We start from the raw sequence: 27,127 nt of genomic DNA, 5'->3' as shown, positions 1-27,127 counted from the left end.
GATATTATTAGATATTATTAGGTACCTATTAGAAATAATAGGTATTATTTCTTCTTTGAAAGTTTGGTAGAATTCACCAGAGAATCCATCAGGTCCTGGGCTCTTGTTTTTTTGGGAGGTTTTTGATCGCTGCTTCAATCTCGTTACTAGATATTGGTCTCTTCAGGTTGTCAGTTTCTTCCTGATTCAGTTTTGGAAGTTTATAGTTTTCCAGGATTGCATCCATTTCATCTAGGTTGCTTAACTTATTGGCATATAATTGTTGATAATAATTTCATAATATTGATATGATTGTTGATAATAATTTCATGATATAATTGTTGATTAATAATAATGATTATTTCTATTTCCTTGGTGTTAATTGTGATCTCTCCCTTTTCATTCATAATTTTATTAATTTGGGTCTTCTCTCTTTTCTTTTGCATTAGTTTGGCCAATGGTTTATCTATCTTATTGATCCTTTCAAAAAACCAGCTTCTAGTTTCATTGATATATTCTACTATATCTTTTGTTTCTATCTCATTGATCTCTGCTCTAATCTTGATTATTTCCCTTCTTGTGTGTGGAGTTGGCTTAATTTGTTGTTGATTCTCCAATTCTTTGAGGTGTAAAGACAGCTGGTGAATTCTGGATTTTTCAATTTTTTTGAGAGAGGCTTGGATGACTATGTATTTCCCCCTTAGGACTGCCCTTGCCTTATCCCATAGGTTTTGGACCAAAGTGTCTTCATTCTCATTGGTTTCCATGCATTGTTTAAGTTCTTCCTTGATTTCCTGGCTGATCCAAGCATTCTTAAGCAAAGTGGTCTTTAGCTTCCAGGTGTTTGAATTCCTTCCAAACTTTTTCTTGTGATTGAGCTCCAGTTTCAAAGCATTGTGATCTGAGAATATTCAGGGAATAATCTCAGTCTTGTGGTGTTGGTTGAGCCCTGATTTGTGATCCAGTATGTGGTTTATTCTGGAGAAGGTTCCATGTGCACTTGAGAAGAATGAATATTCTGTTGTTTTAGGGTGGAATGTTCTGTATATATCTATGAGGTCCATCTGGTCCAATGTGTCATTCAATGCTCTTTTTGTTTCTCTATTGATTTTCTGCTTGGATGATCTGTCTATTACTGAGAGTGGCATATTAAGATCCCCTACTATTAATGTATTCATATTAATATGACTCTTTATCTTGCTTAACAGTTGTCTTATGTAGTTGGCTGCTCCCATATTGGGGGCATAAATATTTACAATTGTTAGATCTTCTTGGTGATAGACCCTTTAAGAATGATGTAGTGTCCTTCTGTATCTCTGACTACAGTCTTTAGTTTAAAATCTAGTTTATCTGATATGGGAATCGCTACCCCAGCCTTCTTTTGAGGCCCATTGGCATGAAAGATGCTTCTCCATCCCTTCGCTTTCAGTCTGGATGTATCCTTAGGTTCAAAATGGGTCACTTGTTGACAACATATGAATGGGTCCTGTCGTTTTATCCAGTCTGCAACCCTGTGCCATTTTATGGGTACATTTAGGCCATTCATGCTGAGAGTGGTTATTGAGAGATACGTTTTTATTGACATCATGTTACATGTGAAATCTTTGTTTCTATAGACTGTCTCCATAAATTTCTGTTCAATGATATTCTTGGGCTTTTTTCTCTTTTATAGAACCCCCGTTAATATTTCTTGTAGTGCTGGCTTGGTGGTCACATACCCTTTTAAACCTTGCCGGTCTTGGAAGCTCTTTATCTCTCCAACCATTCTGAATGTCAGTCTTGCTGGATAAAGTATTCTTGGCTGCATGTTCTTCTCATTTAGTGCCCTGAATACATCTTGCCCGCCCTTCCTGGCTTGCCAGGTTTCTGTGGACAGGTCTGACATTATTCTGTTGGGACTTCCTCTGTACATAAGGAATCTCTTCCCCCTAGATTCTTTGTGTTCTCTATAGTACATTGCAGTGTTGTTATATATAGTTGAAGCTTGGTGAATGTTTGTTGAAAATGATGCATAATAAAATAATCATGAAACTTTGCATTCACAAATGGAGGTTATAACTTATCAAAATACATTCATATACTTCATTTCCTTTTTTAAAAATTATTTATTTATTTATTTATTTACTGAGAGAGAGAGCGAGAGCAAGTGGGGATAGGAGCAGAGGGCGAGAGAGAATCCCAAGCAGACTCCACTCTGAGCATGGAGCATGACATGGGGCTTGATCCCTTGACCCTGAGATCATGGTCTGAGCTGAAATAAAGAGTTGAACAATTAATTGACTGAACCATTAATGCACCTCACATAGACTTTCTTTTCTGACCATGATGGAGGGACTGAATTTGATACTATCTCCCCAAATATTGAAAAAACTAAAAAAACAAAAACATTTATTTTCAGCCATTAGACAGAAGACTGTAAGAGACAGAAGACAGAGCCAGGAGACAGAAGGCTGTGATTCTTGCAAGATGGGAAATGGGTGAGATAAACACTGTGGTCACTGTAGTTCTTTGCCTGAAGGTACTTTCCCCATCACAAAGCTGAGTGGTTGTATATTGCTCCTAAGCAGGATATGATGATTTTGCTGAGTTCAGGAGACAGTGATTGGAGTTGACGAAGGCTAAGGAAGCTAGAGTTTGGAGAACTATGCAGAAAAATAACTATATATTTGCATGGAGTCCTCTTGTGTCTTTGCTGTATACTAAGATGTATAGGTATGTACAGAGCAAAACTCCATGAAGTAGGGCAAAGAGTGCCCAGGTTGCTGTTAACTAAAGAGTTGCCAAACCATAGACAGTACTGGGAGCCTTCTGAATTATGACTAGCAAGATTGGAGAATCCTTGTTGATTACTTGGCCCATTCAACAGAGATTCTAGAAGGACCATACCTTATTTGCATGATAAATTATCTGTAAAGTAAGGACTCTTCTAGATTGGCCCTAACAAATCTTAAAAATAATAAAAGCCTAAAAAGTGCAATTAACTTAATCAACTTCCAGAACAAAGACCAATACTCTCTAAAGGAAGAGGACAAAATACAAATTCTCACAATGTAAAACTCAGGTCTAATAAAAAAAAAAAAAACACCAAGATCTAAGAAAAAATTCTAAACATAGCAAGATATGGGAAAATGTAATACACAAGAAGAAAACTCCACCAGGACAATGGGGTAAGAAACGACAGAGATGATTGAATTAATGGACAGAAAGAGTAAAAAATCCAGCTATTATTATAACTATGATCAATATATTAAAAAATAAATATTGTGAAAAGAGAAATGGAAGATAATAAAAACTTGTAGGGATAAAAAACTAAACTTGGTATCTAAGATAAAAAGTTTACTGGTTGGTGTTAGTAGCAGATTAAACATTGTCTAAGATAATATCAGTAAATACAAACACATAACAATTGAAAATACCCAACCTCAAGTACAGAGAGAAAAACAATGACAACAAAGAAAAATAAAAATAACTGAGCCTTAGTGACCTATAAAACTTATAGAACAGTGTCAAGTTTTTGCACATACATAAACTTGGAATCCTAGAAAGAAGGGTAGGGGATGGATGGGGAAGAAGAAAGATTTGAAGAAAAGATGAATGAAAAATTTTAAATTTGATGAAACTATAACTTGACACATCTAAGAAATTTAAAGTATAAAAATGATAAGCACAAAGAAAATTATACCAAAACACATTAAAATCAATTTCCTGAAACCACAGATGAGAAAAATTTAAAAGCAGTTCAAGGGGGGGAAAAACTCTGTCTAAAGAGAAAAAAATAAAAATTAACAGATTGTTGGGGAATTATGAAAGCCAAAAGACAATGGAACAACATCTTCAAAATTCAGGGAGAGAAATGTCAACCTCAAAGTCTATAACCAAAGAACGTATCTTTAAAATTTGATGATGAAATAAATATATTTTCAAACAAAAGCTGAGAGTATTTATTACTAGCAGACAAGAATTATAAGAAATTTTAAAGACTTAAGGGGAAGAAAAATAATACTAGATATAAAATTGGGTCTATTAAAGTAAAGATATGAAAATGGTAAATATTTGGGTGAACGTAAATAACTTTTATCCTCACTTTTAAATTTTTTAAAATTGTGGTTAACTGTTTAAAGTAAAAAATAAATTGTGAAGTTTATAACATGTAGAAGTGAAATGTATGGGGCAATGCTGTTAGGATCTTACATTATACTTGAAGTGGAATATTATTTGAAAATAGAATATGACAGGTTAAAGATGTATATTTTAAGTCCTAAGCCTACTATTAAAAACCAAAAACAAAGAGAAATAGATAACTAGCCAATAGTAGAGATAAAAAGGAATCCCCCAAAGCAAACAAATTTAATAAAAAACCTGTGACAACACGGAGAGACCTAAAGGGTATTAAGTGAAATAAGTCAGACATAGAAAAAGAAACATTATCTGATTTTACTTATATGTGGAATCTAAAAAAACAAGTGAATAAACAACCAGAAATAGACTCATAAATATAGAAGGAAAAAACCCTTCTATTAAGCCAGAGGAAGGAAAATAATAGCCAAAGAAGAGTTAAGATAAATAGAAAATAAATACAATTGGCTAACAGACACATGAATAAATGTTCATCACCATTAGCCGTCAGGGAGATTCAAATCAAAACAGCATTGAGATACAACCTTACACCAGTTAGAATGGCCAAAATTAACAAGACAGTAAACAACATGTGTTGGAGAGGATGTGGAGAAGAGGGAACCCTCTTACACTGTTGGTGGGAATACAAGTTGGTGCAGCCACTTTGGAAAACAGTGTGGAGATTCCTTAAGAAATTAGAAATAGAGCTTCCCTATGACCCTGCAATTGCACTACTAGGTATTTGCCCCAAAGATACTGATGTAGTGAAAAGAAGGGCCATGTGTACCCCAATGTTCATAGCAGCAATGATCACAGTCACCAAACTGTGGAAAGAACCGAGATGCTCTTAACAGATAAATGGATATACAATGGAGTATTATGCCTCCCTCAGAGAGGATGAATACCCAACTTTTGTATCAATATGGATGGGACTGGAAGAGATTATGCTGAGTACAATACATCAAGCAGAGAGAGTTAAATATCATGTGGTTTCACTTACTTGTGGAGCATAAGGAATAACACGGAGGACATTGGGAGTTGGAGAGAAGAAGTGAGTTGGGGGAAATCACAGGGGGAGACAAACTATGAGAGACTGTGGACTCTGAGAAACAATCTGAGGGTTTTGGAGGGGAGGAGGATGAGGGGTTGGGTGAGCCTGGTGGTGGGTAACATGAGGGCATGTATTGCATGGAGCACTGGGTGTGGTGCATAAACAATGAATGCTAGAAGTCAGAAAAGAAAATGGACAAAAAAACCCCTCAGAATAAATAGCAATATGGTAGATTTAAAAACCAATGATATTGATAATTACATTAAGTATAAATGGTCTAATTCTCAATTAAATGGTAGAGATGATCAGACTGGGAAAAAAAAAATTAGACTCAATTATATGCTCTCTACCAGAAACCCATTTTTTATATGATAACATACAGGTTAAAGGTAGAAAGGATAAAAACATGCAAACACTAAATTTAAGAAAGTTACATTAATATCATGTAGAGTATTCTTTATACTAGGAATATGACTGGGGATTAAGAGAAATATTTTATAACAATGAGTAGTTATATTTTAAGTATATATTTAATTTTTAAAGAGTACCACCAACCTGGGACACCTGGGTGGCTTAGTTGGTTAAGCATCTGCCTTCAGCTCAGGTCATGATCCCAGGGTCCTTGGATTGAGTCCTGCATTGGGCTCCTTGCTCAGTAGGAGCCTGCCTCCCTCTGCCTGCTGTTCCCCCTGCTTGTGCTCTTCCTCTCTCTGACAAATAAATAACTAAAACCTTAAAAAAATAATTTTTCCAGAGCGGTTGTGCTGTTTTATATAGCCACTAGCAACATATGAGGGTTTCAGATTTTCTACATCCTTTCTAAGACTTGGTATTTTCAGTGTCTGTGATTCTGGCCAGTCCATTATGTAATGGTATCTATTGTGGTTTTAACTTACAACTTCCTAATCACATTTTTGGGGAAGATTTTGTTTATTTATTTGAGAGAGAGAGTACAAGCAAGGGGAGCAGCAGGCAGAGAGAGAAGCAGGCTCCCCACTGAGCAGGGAGCTTAATGTGGGGGTTGAACGCAGGACCCAGGGATCTTAATCTGAGCCGAAGGCAGATGCTTAACCAACTGAGCCACCAGGCATCCATCCCTAATGACATTTTTATCTCCAGTTGGACAGTTGCTGGACTTGCCTTATCTAAGGGCTTGTTCAGCCTAACGGGACTCATCTTATGATGGTTATCCTGACCATATGGTCATTTGGTATGCTAGTTACCAAGTTTTCCATTTTTTCCATTTGTGTTCCATGCTAGTATCTTGGGCTAGTTCCAGGCCCAGTATCTTGCCAGAAGTTGTTTTTTGAAAAGGTTTATGATTCTCCACTTTAGATAACATGATCTTGTTTCAGAACCCTAGGGACTGAGTTGTGATTTTTCTCACCAAATTTTGCCATAAATTCTTTATGACACCTTGTCTGACCATTAAAATATCAATCACCATAAATCTGCCAGGTCATATGGCTCAAGTGATAGGACTGCTTGAGCCACCTGAGGCTCCATCCAAAGCAACTTTTTTTCATCTGGCATATAGGCTAGAGCAGTAACTCTAGATTTGGAATATACTGCCTCCAAACCCTGAAGTTGCTCACAAAGTATTCTTTCTTCATGGAAGGGGGAACAAAGAACAATAACTTGACTATTTTTTTTAAGATTTTATTCATTTGAAAGAGAGAGCACAAGCTGAGGTGGGGGGAGACTCCCCTCTGAGAAGGGAGTCCATTGTGGGGCTGAATCCCAGGACTCTGGGATCATGATCTGAGCCCAAGGCAGATGATTAAGGAACTGAGCCACCCAGGTGCTCCAATATCTTGACTGTTATTTTGAAAGAATGACTCAGCACACTCCTTATTGTTAAACCTCTGAAGTATTTATGGAATTGGTTTGCCCCTGAATCTTCATTGAGTTTCTTTCTCAAGCCCAGGAGTCCATATCCATATACTATGCTGGTCTTCTCTTGTTCATCTGGCTTGATCAACATAGCATCATTGATTTTATGGGTTAATGTGATTTTTGGCAAGGTACCCACATTTCTTTGGCTTTTATTATGACAGAGGGCAGGAGACTTAACATAGTCCTGGGGCAAAACTGTAAATGTATCCTCTTATCCATTAAAAAAAAAAAAAAAAGAGTAAACTCTTTCTGGCCCTCTTCTCTAGATTAGATAGAAACAAATGCATTTACCAAATCATTGACTGCATAATCTAATATAGGGGCTGGCAAACTTTTTCTGTAAAGGGCCAGATAATAAATAGTTTATGCTTTGGAGGTCAAAATTAGTCTCTCTCAGCAAGATGTTTTGGGTAGGATCCAGGTTAGATTTTCTGGTCTTCCTGTACCTGGGTTTAATTCCCTGGCTGCATCAAACAGTGTTCTCCTTTGCAGTTATGTTTGATTGATGCTCCTGTCTTGGGAGACATGCAAGGTTAGCTTTGGCAACTCCTTGTGTTCTTAATCCTCCTAGGGTGGAAGTCCTGTCTCAAGATTAAAACCCTCTGTTCTTCACATGCTCTAACTGTTGTAAGTGATGAGGGGAAGGCAAAAAGAGAGAAATCCTGTTGTGAGTTCTCACTAGATGGGGTGAGTGTATGGGAGAGTCATCACTCAGACTGGTGTTTTGCACACCTGGACTGGTGAAAGAGTCTTCACCGTCATGCAGTGTTTAGATTTGCAAGCACCTGGTCCAGCTGTTGGTACCTCCCTATGCTTTCTCCATGCAAATCAGAGCAGAACTGTGTGGAATCAGGGATTTCTTCAGACCAGGGTTAGCTAAGTATGCTTTAGCTTATATAGCTAACCAAGTTACACTTTGGTTGTGAAGATAATGCCATTCGTTAATGATGCACAGTCCACCTTCATTATTCATGGATTCCATATTTGTAAGTTCACCTACTTGCTAAAATTTATTGAGTCTAAAATCAATACTTATGGTGCTTTTATGGTCATTACTGGACATTGACAAAGTTGTAAAAAATTCAGGTCACCCAACAGGCATGGTCACAGCCTGTTGATAAGGTGATGTTCTCTCTTCTTGTTTTAAGTCTCAGACGACTGTAAGTAAATGTTCTTTTTGTAGTCTGTAAAGTACCACGTTTTTGCATTGTTGTGCTTTTATGGGATGGCTGCTGTTTAAATGCCCCCCAGGTGAAGTGCTGAAATGTTGAAGTGCTGTGTAGGGTTCCTATGAGCAAGAAGACTTGATATCTCTTACAGAGAAAGTGAGTGTTAGATAAGCTTCCTTCAGGCATGAGTTACAGTGCTATTGACTGTGAGTTCAATGTTAATGAAATAACAGTATATAGGAAATAAGATATTTTAAACAGAAACACACATAAAACAAGGTTATATATTGCTTGGTTGATGAAAATATTGTGACCAGACACTTGTGGGAACCTAGTCCTATATTTCCCTGAGGAGTGATTGTTCAGTATTCACTAATTCAGCATCTGCAGTGACTTTGCAGAGGACAACTATTGCAAAAAATGAGAATTGATTCTATATCAATCCCAAATATATATTCTGGGACTGGGGAAATAGCACCTGTTTGGGTTCATGGACTCAGTGGACATAATATAAGCTGTATCTTGGCCAAGACTCACCTATTTACCTAATCCCCTATATTCCTACTCTAATTCTGGCCAGGAGGGATGTGGGCACTGAGAGAGGTCCATTTTGCCTAGCCAGGGAGAGGCCTCTGTATCGTCCTCCAGGGCTGGGGGTAGGGGAGTGCGTTGTAGCTCCCAAAAGGGAGGAAGGGATTAAGTCTGTATTTTCAGAGGGTTAGTCTAGGGTGTGAAAATCATCAGGGTCGTCCACCCTCATGTCCCTATCCCATGTTTAGGATCCCAGGTTTTTACAGTGAGGGCCTGACCCTGGCATAACAGACCTGCCTTGCTTGGGCCTTAATCATCTTTGAAGTTTAGCTCTCAGACTTTTCTGTTATAGGACATGAGAGTTTCTTTCTGTGTGGCAAAGAGGCCCTCAGGCTTTCATGCTTGGCTTTCAGGTGTTCATTTTTCTCCAGAACACCAATCATGCTGATTGATCATTATCCTATGGCTACTATTTTTTCTATACATCTCAGATCCCTCTACCTCCTACACCTGGCCTGCTAAAGCCTTTCCTGTACACAATCCCAGTTCATCAGTAGTGAAACTTTTAACGGCTGGATCCCCACTTTGTGCCAGACTGTTTGTGCCCCACCACCAATCACTGAGTCCTCATGGCCTACCAGATGGTGAGTGATCACTGTGGTGATGGTATTCCCATCAGCCAGACACCAGGTTCTTCTTCCTTTGAGCTTATGTTGTCTTAAGACCTTGCTTGAAGGTTCAGAAAATATCTTATCTTAGTCTAAGTCCCATACAAGCATCCCTTGTGGTGCTTTGAGAGTCTGAGTGTGCAGAATTTGTGGTCCTTCTATGCTGGAATACTGGGCAGCAGCGACCATCACAGGTTTTAGCTCATAGTGGGTGTCATAGACAAACACCAATCTCATAAAGGATGTCAAGGAGCAAACCCATTGCTACTCTCTAGGAGCCAAAAGAGACAACAAGACTTAAGGAATCAGTACAACATGGTTTATTACTTATAGAAAAGCAAACAGCAGGAGCATTAGCAATGTGAGTGCTGACTCACTTATGGGGCATGATGAGTTTAATGGGTGGCTACACATCATGTACATTGCAGCAGAAGAACCCAGGACCAAATGCCCAGCACCTTTCTGGGCAAGCAGAAAACATTGCTGCAAGAAACAAGCAAATTCCCCTCCCTGGGGCATCAAACAGTTACATGGTAGTTAACCTTGGCCACGCCATCATCTTTTTTATTATCAGGAAATGGAGGAGACTTGCAATCTGTCATAGTAAGCAAGAACGCCCAGAATTTTCAGGATCCTGGGATGGGTTGCCTCTCTGAACAGGAAATATTCACGGATGTTTGTTGAATGAATAAATGAGAATAGTGTGCTCTGCCTAAAGTGGGCAATCTCTTCAGATTTCACCGGGTGGCTTGGAATGGAAGCCTTGTTTCTGTAGCAGTGCATAGTTTTAACTATGAAGTTTTATCTGTAACTCATTCTCACCATACTTGGGATCTTGAGGAGCACGAGAAAGAAATATGGGTGTGTAGGAGGGTAGGACATTGGCAGATGAAATGCAGATTTTCCTGGGAAAATAAAGAGGCATTTCTGAGAAGCAGGTTGATGAGCCTTCGAACTATTTGCAAAACTGCTAGAAATTTCTACAGAGGGCTTGCTGTGATTGGTTATTAAGCTGCAGCTGCAACTGTGGAACAAGCTGGCATCCAAGTTTTAAATAATCCTTCAAAATGTGCAATTCTCTATGGGGTGGTAGATTAAAATTCATGCTCTCTATTTTCTATACTTCAGGACATTTTCTTTTTAAAATTCACTTCCATTTGTCCTGGGAAGATCAAGAGATACTGACATCAGTTTGTAAGATAATCAGGGTAGCAATAGCCTGAAAGGGGAGAGAATTTCATCTGTAGGCTAAGGAATTAATAATGTCATCTTATTAAGACTCTAAGGACGGCATGAACTGTTTTAACTGAGAGATTACATTGGATAAGTATCAGAGCCCAGGACTAGCTGGGTTATCCAGTGGATAAGACCATATAGAGTTAAAGTGAAAGGATTTGCCCTTATCATCAACATGAAGACTTTAAGATCCAGGAGAAAACTATGTCAAAGATTCAGTAGGATGTGGACAGCCCAACTCCACTCTGCTTTGGTACCTCTTCTTCCCTTCTCATACCCATTTCCCAGGTCTAACTTAGATCCTGAGATCTTCTCTGATCAGTCCACCTTCTGAATGGAGACTCTGAGTCATTGTTTTTTTACCAGTGGTTCTCAAACTTCAGTGTGCACCAGAGAGCTTGTAAAAACTCAGACTTCTGGGCCTCATTTCTAGAGTGTCCAGAAGACCTGGGGTGGTGCTGGTGATTATGCATTGCTGACCAGTTCCCAGGTGCTGCTGCTGTTGCTGAGCCCAGTATAATCCTTCCAGACCCATCTATCCATGTACCTTGTTTTTCATTTAATTGTCAGTGTCTCAGTGTAGGAGACCTCTTGTTCCATACTGCTATGAAATTTTCCTATTATATAGTCTGACACACATATCTCTGTAATAATAAATGTTAGTTCCATTTACCATTCCTCATATCTTTATTTGAATCATAAATTTTTTGAAGGAGTCTTTATGCAGCTAGCTACTTAGGAAGTATTCAATAAATATTTACTACATAAATGGGTGGACATAAGGTTCTTGAATTCAATCAAGCGAATTCAATTTCGCTTGGGTCATAATCTGAGGGTACTGGGATCGAGTCCTGCATCGGGCTCTCTGCTTGGCAGGGAGCCTGCTCCCTTCTCTCTCTCTGCCTGCCTCTCTGCCTATTTGTGATCTCTCTGTGTGTCAAATAAATAAAATCGTAAAAAAAAAAAAAAAAAAAAAAGACACTTTTTGCCTCCACACTTCACAGTGGCAACAGGGCTGAGGTGACCTGATACCTGCCATTTTGTTTCTTTGTCCTCAATGGGGTTTGATTCTTACAACTGTTTTCAGTTTGGAAGCCTGGCTTGGGAGAGAGATATCAGCACTCTTTTCTTTCCCTGTTACCAAGTACAGGAATAGAATTTCCAATAGGCAGGCAGCTCGGAGATTAGGGGTAAGTCACAGTAGATTTCAAACATCCCAGTGGAACTTGACACTTTGAAACTATCCCCCAAAGAGTCATATAACTTTGGAAATATAAAAATCGCCCCCCTGATTGTTCTTTATTTTTTTGGTATGTGAATTTCACTGCTAGTTTTTTTTTTTAAAGATATTATTGATTTATTTGAGAGAGAGAGAGAGAGAAGTGGACTCCTTGCTGAGCAGAGAGCCTGATGTAGGGCTTGATCCCAGGACCCTGAGAGCATGACCTGAGCCTAAAGCAGATACTTAACTGACTTAGTCACCCAGGTATCCCTTCATTGCTGATTTTTCTTTTTTACTGTTATGGATAAATCTATCCTCTATTTTGTCACCTAAAAAAAAAATGGGGTCTTATCCTCATATTTGGGTAATCACTTTTTCTCTATCTACAACTATTCCTGTTGAGGATAGTGGAAAAAACATAGATTTGAGTTCACATAGGCTTGAGTTCATATAGTTTAGAGTTCAAGTGTTGTTTTTATTGCTGCATTAGTTCTAGTCTATTCAGAAGCAGAAGACAGGACATTATTAGACATCCAGAGATTTACTGGGAGAAGGATTAGGGGCAGGTGGAACAGAGCTGACCTTCAGATCAGAAGCAGGTCTGACACTTGGAGAAAGAGAGAGGGAAGGAAAGTTGTGTGGGAAGTCTCAAACTGCAGGTTGAAAGAAAAGTTTTGCTAGGTTTCAAGGAGTCTTCAAGCTAAAGGTGGCTAATTGGAGGACTACTGTATCTTGTTGGAATGATCCCTTGTTATTCCATACATTTTACCCCCACCATACTCAGCTGTTGGCCAGGAGATGTTCTTGTAGCCCAAAATGTGAGTGGCTCATGTTCATGGGCACCACGGCCTCTGAAAACAGGATACAATAGGATGTGAATAACAGTTGGGATACTCTACTTTCCCCTACTTAAAGATGACTGTGAGGGGTGCCTGGGTGGCTCAGTGGGTTAAAGCCTCTGCGTTCGGATCAGGTCATGATCCCAGGGTCCTGGGATCAAGCCCCGCATCAGGCTCCCTGCTCAGCGGGGAGCCTGCTTCCTCCTCTCTCTCTGCCTGCCTCTCCGCCTACTTGTGATCTCTGTCAAATAAATAAAATCTTAAAAAAAAAAAAGATGACTGTGAATGATTTCTGCTTAGAACTTGTACTAGTGTAGAGTGACCAAGGGAATTAAAATAAGTGGGGTAAATTCATCTCAGTAGCCACTGCTTTGGTTCTTAAATGAAATTTCTAAATCTGATTTCCAATGTTCCCTTCGATTCTTACATTATTCCCCATTTTCCTGCTTGAATTAGATGCATTATTTTTAATGCCTGAAACCAAAGAAACTTCACCTGGCTACTAACTATAATTTTGAGTGTTAAGCTAATTTTTTTGTTCTACTTATTAAATATAGGAATTGGACGGGTGAAATAAGAGATTATGTAAAACATTTGGCACATGGGAAGTACCCGACAATTTTTCCCACTTCAAAACTGATTTCATATTTTAATAACATAAGTCTCTGAGACTTGAGTTTGAATAAAATTTCATTAGATTGTAAATGTTTACTTTATTATAAATATCACACCACCACTATTTATTGAATGTTAACAATGTTTGAAGTAAAATTCCACAAAGGATACTCAAGACATGGTTCCCAGTCTCAGAGGGAAATAACTACTTTCACAAAAATCTTAACTCCCTATTATCTAAAACAAAATTCAAAATACTTCTCTTATTATTGAAGGTCACTCAGCATCTGACCCTGTCTTTCCTTTCTAAACTTATTTCACTCCCCAGCACATTCCCAGATGGAACTCACCTTGCCCTTCTTGTGTCAGAGGTTTACTCATGACATTCCAACTACCCCCTTTGCTTTCTACCACTTGTTCCGCACTCCAGAGTTATACTGTGACAATCCCACCTGTGCTCATAGCTGACCTCAGATCAGAAGTCCTCTACATGAAGGTTTCTGTACCCTAAACCAGCCCCAGTGCTTTCTGATTTCCTCTTCTGTCCTTTCTGGCACACTTTCTTTTGCTCATAGGAACTTCTTTATCAAGGGTGGCTAATGTGTGCCCACACTTGTAGGGCTTGCATCTCACTACACTTGTATTTCCTTCAGAATACCCAATACAGTGTTTGTGACATAAGTGCTTCCAAGTGATAAGTAAAATCACATGAAAGGAAGACAGTGTGATGATAGGAAACAGGCAATAAGTTGGTCAGCACTCTGTGAAATGTAGAGAGGCAGAACTCTTTTTAAATTTTATCCTGAAATATTTTTCAAACTGAGAGAAGTGTTTTAACTGCAGTACAAAGAACTCCTGCATACCTTTCACCCCAGTTTTTACCAATTGCTAATATTTTGCCACATTTACTTTATCATTTCTCATGTTTTATCTATATCTTTAGATATATATCTATTAAGTCTGTATCTTTCCATCTATATATTATTTTTTGATCAGAATTATTTTTTTATTTAAATTCAATTAACATATAATGTTACTATCTATATATTATCTTTGAACCATTTGAGAATATGTTGCAGAAATCTTGTCACTTGTCCCTGTCACAATTCATTGATGTGTACTTACTTTGAATAAAGACATTTTCTTATACAGTGACAGTACAATGATCAAAACCAGGAGATATAACATCAATACAAGATTAAACTGTAATTTAAATTTCTCTGATTGTCCTAATATCTGTATCTTTTTTTTAATGTTTTATTTTTTATAAACATATATTTTTATCCCCAGGGGTACAGGTCTGTGAATCGCCAGGTTTACACACTTCACAGCACTCACCAAAGCACATACCCTCCCCAATGTCCATAATCCCACCCCCTTCTCCCAAACCCCTCCCCCCAGCAACCCTCAGTTTGTTTTGTGAGATTAAGAGTCACTTATGGTTTGTCTCCCTCCCAATCCCATCTTGTTTCATTGATTCTTCTCCTACCCACTTAAGCCCCCATGTTGCATCACCACTTCCTCATATCAGGGAGATCATATGATAGTTGTCTTTCTCTGCTTGACTTATTTCGCTAAGCATGATACGCTCTAGTTCCATCCATGTTGTCGCAAATGGCAAGATTTCATTTCTTTTGATGGCTGCATAGTATTCCATTGTGTATATATACCACATCTTCTTGATTCATTCATCTGTTGATGGACAGCTAGGTTCTTTCCATAGTTTGGCTATTGTGGACATTGCTGCTATAAACATTCGAGTGCACGTGCCCCTTTGGATCACTCCGTTTGTATCTTTAGGGTAAATACCCAATAGTGCAATTGCTGGGTCATAGGTCAGTTCTATTTTCAACATTTTGAGGAACCTCCATGCTGTTTTCCAGAGTGGCTGCACCAGCTTGCATTCCCACCAACAGTGTAGGAGGGTTCCCCTTTCTCCGCATCCTCGCCAGCATCTGTCATTTCCTGACTTGTTGATTTTAGCCATTCTGATTCGTGTGAGGTGATATCTCATTGTGGTTTTGATTTGTATTTCCGTGATGCTGAGTGATATGGAGCACTTTTTCATGTGTCTGTTGGCCATCTGGAATCTTCTTTGCAGAAATGTCTGTTCATGTCCTCTGCCCATTTCTTGATTGGATTATTTGTTCTTTGGGTGTGGAGTTTGCTAAGTTCTTTATAGCTTTTGAATACTAGCCCTTTATCTGATATGTCGTTTGCAAATATCTTCTCCCATTCTGTCAGTTGTCTTTTGGTTTTGTTAACTGTTTCCTTTGCTGTGCAAAAGCTTTTGATCTTGATGAAATCCCAATAGTTCATTTTTGCCCTTGCTTCCCTTGCCTTTGGCGATGTTCCTAGGAAGATGTTGCTGCAGCTGAGGTCGAAGAGGTTGCTGCCTGTGTTCTCCTCAAGGATTTTGATGGATTCCTTTCGCACATTGAGGTCCTTCATCCATTTTGAGTCTATTTTTGTGTGTGGTGTAAGGAAATGGTCCAATTTCATTTTTCTGCATTTGGCTGTCCAATTTTCCCAGCACCATTTGTTGAAGAGGCTGTCTTTTTTCCATTGGACATTCTTTCCTGCTTTGTCAAAGATTAGTTGACTGTAGAGTTGAGGGTCTATTTCTGGGCTCTCTATTCTGTTCCATTGATCTATGTATCTGTTTTCGTGCCAGTACTATGCTGTCTTGATGATGACAGCTTTATAATAGAGCTTGAAGTCCGGAATTGTGATGCCACTAACATTGGCTTTCTTTTTCAATATCCCTTTGGCTATTCGAGGTCTTTTCTGGTTCCATATAAATTTTAGGATTATTTGTTCCATTTCTTTGAAAAAGATGGATGGTACTTTGATAGGAATTGCATTAAATGTGTAGATTGCTTTAGGTAGCATAGACATTTTCACAATATTTATTCTTCCAATCCAGGAGCATGGAACATTTTTCCATTTCTTTGTGTTTTCCTCAATTTCTTTCATGAGTACTTTATAGTTTTCTGAGTATAGATTCTGTGCCTCTGGTTAGGTTTATTCCTAGGTATCTTATGGTTTGGGGGGCAATTGTAAATGGGATAGACTCCTTAATTTCTCTTTCTTCTGTCTTGCTGTTGGTGTAGAGAAATGCAACTGATTTCTGTGCATTGATTTTATATCCTGACACTTTACTGAATTCCTGTACAAGTTCTAGCAGTTTTGGAGTGGAGTCTTTTGAGTTTTCCACATATAATATCATATCATCTGCGAAGAGTGATAATTTGACTTCTTCTTTGCCAATTTGTATGCCTTTAATTTCCTTTTGTTGTCTGATTGCTGAGGCTAGGACCTCTAGTACTATGTTGAATAGCAGTGGTGATAATGGACATCCCTGCCGTGTTCCTGACCTTAGCGGAAAAGCTTTCAGTTTTTCTCCATTGAGAATGATATTTGCGGTAGGTTTTTCATAGATGGCTTTGATGATATTGAGGTATGTGCCCTCTATCCCTACACTTTGAAGAGTTTTGATCAGGAAGGGATGCTGTACTTAGTCAAATGTTTTTTCAGCATCTATTGAGAGTATCATATGGTTCTTGTTCTTTATTTATTGATGTGTTGTATCACATTGACTGATTTGCGGATGTTGAACCAACCTTGCAGCCCTGGAATAAATCCCACTTGGTCGTGGTGAATAATCCTTTTAATGTACTGTTGAATCCCATTGGCTAGTATTTTGTTGAGTATTTTCGCATCTGTGTTCATCAAGGATATTGGTCTATAGCTCTCTTTTTTGATGGGATCCTTGTCTGGTTTTGGGATCAAGGTGATGCTGGCCTCATAATGAGTTTGGAAGTTTTCCTTCCATTTCTATTTTTTGGAACAGTTTCAGGAGAATAGGAATTAGTTCTTCTTTAAATGTTTGGTAGAATTCCCCCGGGAAGCCGTCTGGCCCTGGGCTTTTGTTTGTTTGGAGATTTTTAATGACTGTTTCAATCTCCTTACTGGTTATGGGTCTGTTCAGGCTTTCTATTTCTTCCTGGTTCAGTTGTGGTAGTTTATATGTTTCTAGGAATGCATCCATTTCTTCCAGATTGTCAAATTTGTTGACGTAGAGTTGCTCATAGTATGTTCTTATAATTGTTTGTATTTCTTTGGTGTTGGTTGTGATCTCTCCTCTTTCATTCATGATTTTATTTATTTGGGTCCTTTCTCTTTTCTTTTTGATAAGTTGGGCCAGGGGTTTATCAATTTTATTAATTCTTTCAAAGAACCAGCTCCTAGTTTCGTTGATTTGTTCTATTGTTTTTTTGGTTTCTATTTCATTGATTTCTGCTCTGATCTTTATGATTTCTCTTCTCCTTCTGGGCTTAGGGTTTCTTTCTTGTTCTTTCTCCAGCTCCTTTAGGTGTAGCGTTAGGTTGTGTACCCGAGACCTTTCTTGTTTCTTGAGAAAGGCTTGTACCGCTATATATTTTCCTCTCAGGACTGCCTTTGTTGTGTCCCACAGATTTTGAACCGTTGTATTTTCATTATCATTTGTTTCCATGATTTTTTTCAATTCTTCTTTAATTTCCCGGTTGACCCATTCATTCTTTAGAAGGATGCTGTTTAGTCTCCATGTATTTGGGTTCTTTCCAAACTTCCTCTTGTGGTTGATTTCTAGCTTTAGAGCACTGTGGTCTGAAAATATGCAGCGAATGATCCCAATCTTTTGATACCAGTTGAGTCCTGTTTTAGGACCGAGGATGTGATCTATTTTGGAGAATGTTCCATGTGCACTAGAGAAGAATGTGTATTCTGTTGCTTTGGGATGAAATGTTCTGAATACATCTGTGATGACCATCTGGTCCAGTGTGTCATTTAAGGCCTTTATTTCCTTGCTGATATTTTGCTTGGATGATCTGTCCATTTCAGTGAGGGGAGTGTTAAATTCCCCTACTATTATTGTATTATTGTTGATGTGTTTCTTTGATTTTGTTATTAATTGGTTTATATAGTTGGCTGCTCCCACGTTGGGGGCATAGATATTTAAAATTGTTAGATTTTGTTTTTGGACAGACCCTTTGAGTATGATATAGAGTCCTTTTTCATCTCTTATTATAATCTTTGGCTTAAAATCTAATTGATCTTATATAAGGATTGCCACTCCTGCTTTCTTCTGATGTCCATTAGCATGGTAAATTCTTTTCCACCCCCTCACTTTAAATCTGGACGTTTCTTTGGGTCTAAAATAAGTTTCTTGTAGGCAGTGTATTGATGGGTTTTGTTTTTTTATCCACTCCGATACCCTGTGTCTTTTGATTGGGGCATTTAGCCCATTAACATTCAGGGTAACTATTGAGAGATATGAATTTAGTGCCATTGTATTGCCTGTAAGGTGACTGTTACTGTATATGGTCTCTGTTCCTTTCTCATCTACCACTTGTAAGCTCTCTCTTTGCTTAGAGGACCCCTTTCAATATTTCCTGTAGAGCTGGTTTGGTGTTTGCAAATTCTTTGTTTTTGTTTGTCCTGGAAGCTTTTAATCTCTCCTTCTATTTTCAATGATAGCCTAGCTGGTTATAATATTCTTGGCTGCATGTTTTTCTCGTTTAGTGCTCTGAAAATATCATGCCAGCTCTTTCTGGCCTGCCAGGTCTCTGTGGATAAGTCAGCTGCCAATCTAATATTTTTACCATTGAATGTTACAGACTTCTTTTCCCGGGCTGCTTTCAGGATTTTCTCTTTGTCACTGAGACTTGTAAATTTTACTATTAGGTGATGGGGTGTGGGCCTATTCTTATTGATTTTGAGGGGCGTTCTCTGAACCTCCTGAATTTTGATGCTCGTTCCTTTTGCCATATTGGGGAAATTCTCCCCAATAATTCTCTCCAGTATACCTTCTGCTCCCCTCTCTCTTTCTTCTTCTTCTGGAATCCCAATTATTCTAATGTTGTTTCATCTTATGGTGTCACTTATCTCTCGAATTCTCCCCTCGTGGTCCAGTAGCTGTTTGTCCCTCTTTTGCTCAGCTTCTTTATTCTCTGTCATTTGGTCTTCTATATCGCTAATTCTTTCTTCTGCCTCATTTATCCTAGCAGTGAGAGCCTCCATTTTAATTGCACCTCATTAATAGCTTTTTTGATTTCAACTTGGTTAGATTTTAATTCTTTTATTTCTCCAGAAAGGGCTTTTATATCTCTCGAGAGGGTTTCTCTAATATCTTCCATGCCTTTTTCGAGCCTGGCTAGAACCTTGAGAATTGTCATTCTGAACTCTAGATCTGACATATTACCAATGTCTGTATTGATTAGGTCCCTAGCCTTCGGTACTGCCTCTTGTTCTTTTTTTTGTGTTGAATTTTTCCGTCTTGTCATTTTGTCCAGATAAGAGTATATGAAGGAGCAAGTAGAATACTAAAAGGGTGGCAACAACCCCAGGAAAGTATGCTTTAACCAAATTAGAAGAGATCCCAAATCGTGAGGGGGGAGAAAGGGGATAAAAAGAGGTTCACAAAGGAAGAAAGAAAAAAAAAGAAAAAAGAAAAAAAAAAAGAAAAGAATTAAAAAAAAGAAAACAAATAAGAAAAATATAAAAAACAAAATCTATATATATTAGATAAACTACTTAAAAAACGTTAAAAAAGAAAAAGGTAACAGTTAAAAAAAATTTTACCAGAAGGTGAGAAAAAAAAAAACAAAAAATGCGACCGGTTCAAGGTAACACTGAGCTGTGAGCTTACTGTTGGCTCTGTCTCTGTAGCCAGCTTTCCCGTTCCAATACCCGCAAGCTCTGCGACACTCAAACACTCCCGATCCTTCTGTGACCCTGCGGGACCTGACGCCACGCTGATCCCACGTGGGCTGCGCCCCGGTTTAGCCTCTGGAGCGATGTGCCTCAGTGGAACAGACTTTTAAAAGTCCTGATTTTGTGCGCCGTTGCTCCGCCGCTTGCCAGGAGCCAGCCCCTCCCCCGGGGTCTATCTTTCCGTCGCTTTGGATTCACTTCTCAGCCAGTCCTACCTTTCAGAAAGGGGTTGTTTTTTTGTTTCCAGAATTGCTGTTCTTCTTCTCTTCGATCTGCCGATGGATTTGCATGTGTTTTCAATCTTTAGATAAGCTATTTAGCTGATCTCCGGCTAGCTGAAGTAGTCTCAGCCTGCTACTTCTCCGCCATCTTGACCTAATATCTGTATCTTATTGTTGGTGTTGCTCTTCAGGATCCAACCTAGGATCATTATGTTAAATGTAGTTTTTGTGACAGATATGTTTTAAGGACAAAACTGTCATTTTTTTGGTTCAAGTTCTGTTCAAATTCAAGACGCATGTTTTTGCTCATAGCAGCAAATTACAACAAAGAGTCTTACGCCTTTCTCATACAAGGATGCTGTTTCTTGTTGCTTTTTATTTGCAGACCCATCATAGGCTCTGCCAGGATTGAGTGCTCCCCCTCTTGGAGGTGGGGAACGCTTCCAGGGAGATGAGATGATGGTGTCTGCTTGCTATTGTTCACATTTGCCAAAGACTGGAAAGGAGGACAACTCCTCTGAGACCCATCACAGTGGGGAACAGTCACTCAGAAGCGATTTTTGTGAAGTAATATTATTAATGTTAATTATTAATCATATTTAAGATTCTAAATTAATGCAATTAACACAATCATCTATGTTTAACAATTATCCACGTCTTACAATTAGAGAAATGCCGAGTATTAGCCTTTACTTACAGAAGTGTGAATACTAATTTTAATATTTAATGAGTTGAAAGGCAAATTTCTACAACATTACTGACTGGAGATGTTTAAGAAGAAGACAGACCATGTCTTTTGCCCTTTTGGTGTTCCAGAAACTTTTAATGTTTGAAAGCCCTGATGTTCATTCTTATTTAAATTAGTTCACTTTCTGGAAGGTAGCTGACCTTCTTTGACTCTCACCTGCAATCTTTATTAGAGAAGACCTTCTTTGTTAGAGAACTTTTACTATGACAGATCAATCACCTGCCAGCTCTTTTTTCTGGATTACCTGTCCCATAGTTGGATTTCCTCTTCCATAGTTAAGACTTAGTTCAGTAGCCACCTCCTCCATGAAGTCCACTGACACTTCACCAGGCATTTGTCCCTCCATGGACCTCCAGCTTATGTTCAGTGTTATAGCAAGTAACCCACTGTGTTGTAAAGTCTTTATTTCTGCTCCTGAAGATTATAAATAAATTTCACCTTTTCTTCTCCATACCCAACAAGGTTCTCGACAAACAGATGATGACCAAGGAATGAATGAATCCTCTACAGGTCTCAAACTGATCTTCTAAGTATCCCTAAATACTCATCACTTAATTTTGGAAGCTGCTAGTTCCAATTCTCATGCTTTCCTTCTCTCTGATGCCCTTTGGTTATTTTACTTTTCGTGAGGGTGGAATTGATCTGTAGCTTTGCTGTAGTCAAGAAGTCTTTCAGATTGCAAAGCCCATGGAGTGGTTTAGGGGGGATTATTCCATTTGAGGCCTATCAGTAGAAACCTGGAGGGATCTGTGAATTCATCTTGTCACTTCTACTTCTCCTTGACTGATGGGTATTTTTCTCATTCTCAAAGACCTCTGGGGACAGCAATTTTGTATAGCCCTGGATAGAAACCTTCACAGTGGCAGAGTGATGAAGCATGTGTGACAATTCAGAAACATAAAAATGGATGTTATCAAATGCCCCAGCATAGAATACTTCTCCACGTCTGTCAGGGATAGGGTTGAAAAGAAGTCTAGCCACACTAGACTGAATTCAGTGCAAACTTACTTGGTCTCACAGATGTGTTCCTTGGCTCCATTCTCTTTTCCTTCCACCTTGTTAATTCTGTGGGTCTGGCCTAATCCAGATCATTGGCCCTTTCTGTACTTGACAACTTTTGCCATTAAGCTGGAGTATCATTTTACATTGTCTCTTGTTCCACTTTTGCTCTATTCCCTAGGACCCTGGAATTCTATCCATATCTAATCCCAGCCTCTGGGCACAAGCACCTGTATATTTTATTAGTGCCATAATGGCTAGCATATAAGGCGTGACTCAAAAAAACCAGAGTTACCCATTTGCCATTAGATTATAGTCTTGGCATCTTATATAATGATGAATCCTGTATCTCAGCAGGTAAATTGAGTAATGTGTCATCTACTCATTTTAAGTGCTAATAAAAGAAATGAGTGCATCTCTCGTAACTATCATAGTAGTGGGAGTTGTAAGAAAAAAAAGACCAGATGCATTTGGCTTTGTTTCTTAGTAACCACTATCATCTTTGCTCTCTAACTGTGTCTCAGTGATGTTCCTCTCTTGCTGCTAGGCCAGGTCTATTGTTAGCACAGCACATGTGGGCCACACTGGCAATTTGTGTCCTAGGAAGTTTCAGTTTACAAAAATAGGCAAAACCTGACTTTTCACAGTCACTTCCTCTGTAATTAAAATGGCATATTTCTTAAGTTAGAAAAGGATGAGTTTATGGTAAGGGGAATAAAAGTCTCTTTGAAAAGACTGAATTTATACTCTTGAACCATTGCCATATATAATAAAAGGTTTGCTATCACTTGAAAGTCAGTTTGGATGTTGGCTATAACTAGATAGTCCAAATTGGATAAATTATGCCTCAGGTTCTTTTCTTTTGGAGAGCATATTGACTTTTTTTTTTTTTTTAATGTAGTTAGGAATATGCATCCCTTCCTCTGGAAGGGTGGGGAGACTGTTTTTGTTTTTTTTTTTTTTAATTTTGTTTTGACCTCAGGTACTATACATCTAAAGAATATATATTTGGCTTCCTCTGCTTGATGCTTTCTTTGTTGTAAATTTTCAATGGGTTCCTGATTCTGTTGCTGAGACACAGTAGTTCTAACTCTGTGGAAGTTCCAGGAATGACAGCTTGTTTGAGGTTAATGAAGGAGTTCTTGCCTATTAATATACGGTTCACTTGGGACTAGTTTAGACTAGAGCAGTGACTTCTACCTTCAATAAAAAGGACTGGTGACAAATCGCTTCTGTGAATTGCTCAGAGTCACTGGGGAGAAATTAGAAGTTGACAGTGAGAAAAACTTTAGGAGAGTCTGCTGCCTCTAAGAGGGAAAGAAAAAAAAATCTCACCATAGGCAAAAATTCCTGCATTGTCTCTTGAAGTAATTGAAGTGAAAACACTTTTTGCTTGAATTATTCATCTCACGGCCTCAATTTTCCATCTGGTATGTCAGTTGGGACGTTTAGTATGAGTAAATACCTGGTTTTACTAATGATTAAAATAACTGAAGAGCGAGGAACCATGAAGATAATGTCTTTTTCTTTTGTTTATTTAGCATATATTTGTGGTCTACAGCATGTACAGCTTTGCACTAGGAAGTGATGGTCATAATTCTGTCCTCAAGAAGTAGCAGCTTAACTAGAGACTCTGGTATATGAATGAGCTAGTGAGCCTTTTCAGGGCAAAACCAGGTGGTAGTTTTCTGTAGGTCTGCAGATTTTTTGGGTATTCTTCCATGCAAAAGGGGAAGGCTAATTCCTACCCTCTCCCCAATGTGATTATGAATGTAAGCTATACAGGTGGATCACTTCTATCAAATGGAATGTGGTGAATGTGATGTCCTAGTGTAGGTCATGAAAAGGATACAGAAGATAAATAGAACTCAGCTTTGTTGGGTTAAAAGTTATCAATGTTTAACCCTAGTTGATTCTCATTGAACAATAAATCTTGTAGTATATTTAAATTTTGTGTCACCCAATTGAGTCATGCTAGACTGTAAAAAACTGGTCAGTCTAGATCTTGGGATTGGTGAATATGACAACTTAGATGAGGCTTGGCTAGGGTTCTAGCTAGCAAGTAATGCAAAGGAAACACACGAGATCAAGGATACATGCTTGTTTAAGTGGATGTAGCTTTTCAGTACCTCCTTTGTCTCTCATAGAGATATTTTGTCTGAAGTTTAGAGATTTCAGCAATCTTTAATGAGGGAAGAATATGTCAGTTCAGAGGAGCTCATGGATTCATAGTTCTTTGCTACACTACAGTTAAATAACATAATTACAAAATATATCTTAGCCCAGGTTCCCCAGAAAGCAGAGCTGGAAGCAAAGGCTTATTTGCTCTTAAGTTATCAATGAGTGCAATACCATTTATTCCATGTGGGGGACAAGAAGAAAAAGGGACGAAAGAATCATTTGATATATCAAGTGTGATAATTATTTGATCTCAGTGGAACTGTATTCTGAAACGCCATTTAAATGGCTCCTTCTTGGGACTGTCCAATGGGGGAGGATCGAAATCACTGTCTAGTTCCCTAGATCAGAGCTTTGCTTCATGGGACATTTATTCCCCTGGGACTTACAGGTTACGTGTGTGGGTGCCAGCAAATCCCACATTGTGTCTTACCTCTAGCAGTGGTAAAACTCCAGCAGGAGGTGAGGATGAGAAACACAGACATGAGATAAAATCCTGATAGGTTGTAACCTCCATCAAATTGGCAGAATTTGTGAAGAGTGGTCCACTGGCTTCTAGGTCAAGAGTACTGGTGACAAGTGACCCAAGAGGATCAGTAAGAGGTGTCCAATATATGATGTTTACAATCTATCACATTCCTCATTGTATTCTTTGTTGGGCTATTGGACACACTGAGATTTCAGAGTAGGAGTCAAGCAACAGAGTTGCACACTGGTTACTTTAAACGAATGGCTTATCAACCATGTGTGTCAGAATCATCTGAAGGGAGGGGATGCCTGTTAAAAAACAGATTTCTAGGTCCCAAATCAGGTCTAATAATTCAAAATCTCTTGGAGTGGGATGGGCCTATTTAACAATCAGCCCAGGCAATTCTCAAGCCCATGAAACTTTAGGAACCACCACCAAAAAACATAGGATATCATATACTATTAGACTTAACTTTACTGAATCTTGCTCTACATGTTCAAAAACAGTGTGTATCAGAGTAGACTATGAAGTAATTTCCACATAAAGCAGTTTATCTACCAGGCTCCATTTATTTCAAGAATCCTGACAGGCTATTACCATTTCAATCCATTGACTATATTTTACTTAAAATGAAAGTACCGAAGCTGCTTTGGATACTTGAGTACATTTAACAACATTTACAACAATAGTTCTTGGGGCACCTGGGTGGCTCAGTGGGTTGAAGCCTCTGCCTTCGGCCCAGGTCATGGCCTCAGGGTTCTGGGATCAAGTCCTGCATCAGGCTTTCTGCATGGCAGGGAGCCTGCTTCCTCTTCTCTCTCTGCCTGACTCTCTGCCTACTTGTGATCTCTGTCAAATAAATACATAAAAATTGTTAAAAAATAGCTCTTATAAAAACACATTTTTGTTGACACCCATTATTTTAATGAATTTTCCCGGAGCCATGAAGTTAGTTGAACAGGACCAGTTCTCTCTGGTCTCGGGGCTCCATTCCCTGGACTATGCCTCACAGGCTGAAGCAGAGCTGCTCAGGGAGAAAACTGTTAGGCAGCTTCATAGGTTTGAACTAGGGGTGCAAAGAGGCCTTGAATTAAGTCCCTGAACTCCTAAATTTATGAAGTCATATGACCAGCTAATCCACCATTTTTTCTAAGATTTTATTTATTTATTTGATAGAGATTATAAGTATTCAGAGAGGCAGGCAGGGAGAGAGGAGGAAGCAGGCTTCCCACTGAGCAGAGAGCCCAATGCGGGGCTTGATGCCAGGACTCTGAGACCAGGGCCTGAGCCGAAGGCAGAGACTTTAACCCACTGAGCCACCCAGGCATCCCTGTATTTTTGTTTTTAATTTGGAGGCTTACAACCAGTCTCACACTGCCCTCTGGGAGTTGGGGGGGTTAAAGTGGCTGGGGGAGGCAGTTGATTCCTTTAGGCAGTTTGGATATTTACAGAAAGGGTGACCCATTACTTTCCTCAGCAGCCTGTACCAGTGGTTGTCAGCATCAGAATAAATAATTTAATTGATTCCTTTAATCTACCCTGGATTTCTTTTTCTGGAACTGAAATCCAGCAAAAGCCATCAGGAAAAAAAGGGGGGGTGATATGTTGCAAATTTCATCAGAATTCATTTTTAATAGCTATACATACTAAGTTAATTGTAATAAGTATTTCCGGATATGAAAATAGTTTAGAGTTAAAAGGTCCACAAAGAAAGCAATGTGTGTATAAGAAAGCATGCAGGCAGGGAGTCAAGATGGCATAGAAGTAGCAGGCTGAGACTACTTCAGCTAGCAGGAGATCAGCTAGATAGCTTATCTAAAGATTGCAAACACCTACAAATCCATAGGCAGATCGAAGAGAAGAAGAGCAGCAATTCTAGAAACAGAAAAACAACCACTTTCTGAAAGGTAGGACTGGCGGAGAAGTGAATCCAAAGTGACAGGAAGATAGACCCCGGGGGGGGGGGAGGGGCCAGCTCCCAGCAAGCGGCGGAGCAACGGAGCACAATATCAGGGGATGCCTGGGTGGCTCAGTTGGTTAAGCGGCTGCCTTCGGCTCAGGTCATGATCCCAGCGTCCTGGGATCGAGTCCCGCATTGGGATCCTTGCTCTGCGGGGAGCCTGCTTCTCCCTCTGACTCTGCCGGCCACTCTGTCTGCCTGTGCTTGCTCTCTCTCTCTCTCTGACAAATAAATAAATAAAATCTTTAAAAAAAAATATTAAAAGTCTGTTCTGCTGAGGGACATCCCTCCAGAGGTTAAACTGGGGTGAAGCCCACGCGGGGTCAGCATGGCCTCAGGTCCCACAGGGTCACAGAAGGATCGGGGTGTCTGAGTGTCACAGAGCTTACTGGTATTAGAACGGGGAAGCCGGCTACAGAGACAGAGCTGACAGTGAGCTCCCAGCTCGGGGGTTACCTTGAACAGGTCGCAGGC

At 39.1% G+C, this 27,127-nt stretch overlaps 1 long non-coding RNA gene across 2 annotated transcripts in view; it reads left to right on the top strand.

Moving 5' to 3' along the window:
• LOC101687346 overlaps positions 1-27,127 on the top strand; it is a 178,542-nt gene that overhangs the window by 9,588 nt on the left and 141,827 nt on the right. For both annotated transcript variants that reach the window (XR_001180634.2, XR_001180633.2), the window contains exon 2: positions 2,378-2,456. This is a non-coding gene — a long non-coding RNA (uncharacterized LOC101687346). The remainder of the gene's footprint in view (positions 1-2,377; positions 2,457-27,127) is intronic.

Source organism: Mustela putorius, unplaced genomic scaffold (genome assembly GCF_011764305.1).
Source record: "Mustela putorius furo isolate JIRA1106 unplaced genomic scaffold, ASM1176430v1.1 tig00000179_pilon_pilon_pilon, whole genome shotgun sequence".
Lineage (NCBI taxonomy): Eukaryota > Metazoa > Chordata > Mammalia > Carnivora > Mustelidae > Mustela > Mustela putorius.
Note: the sequence above shows the minus strand (reverse complement) of the source record. Positions and strands in the feature narration are given on the sequence as shown.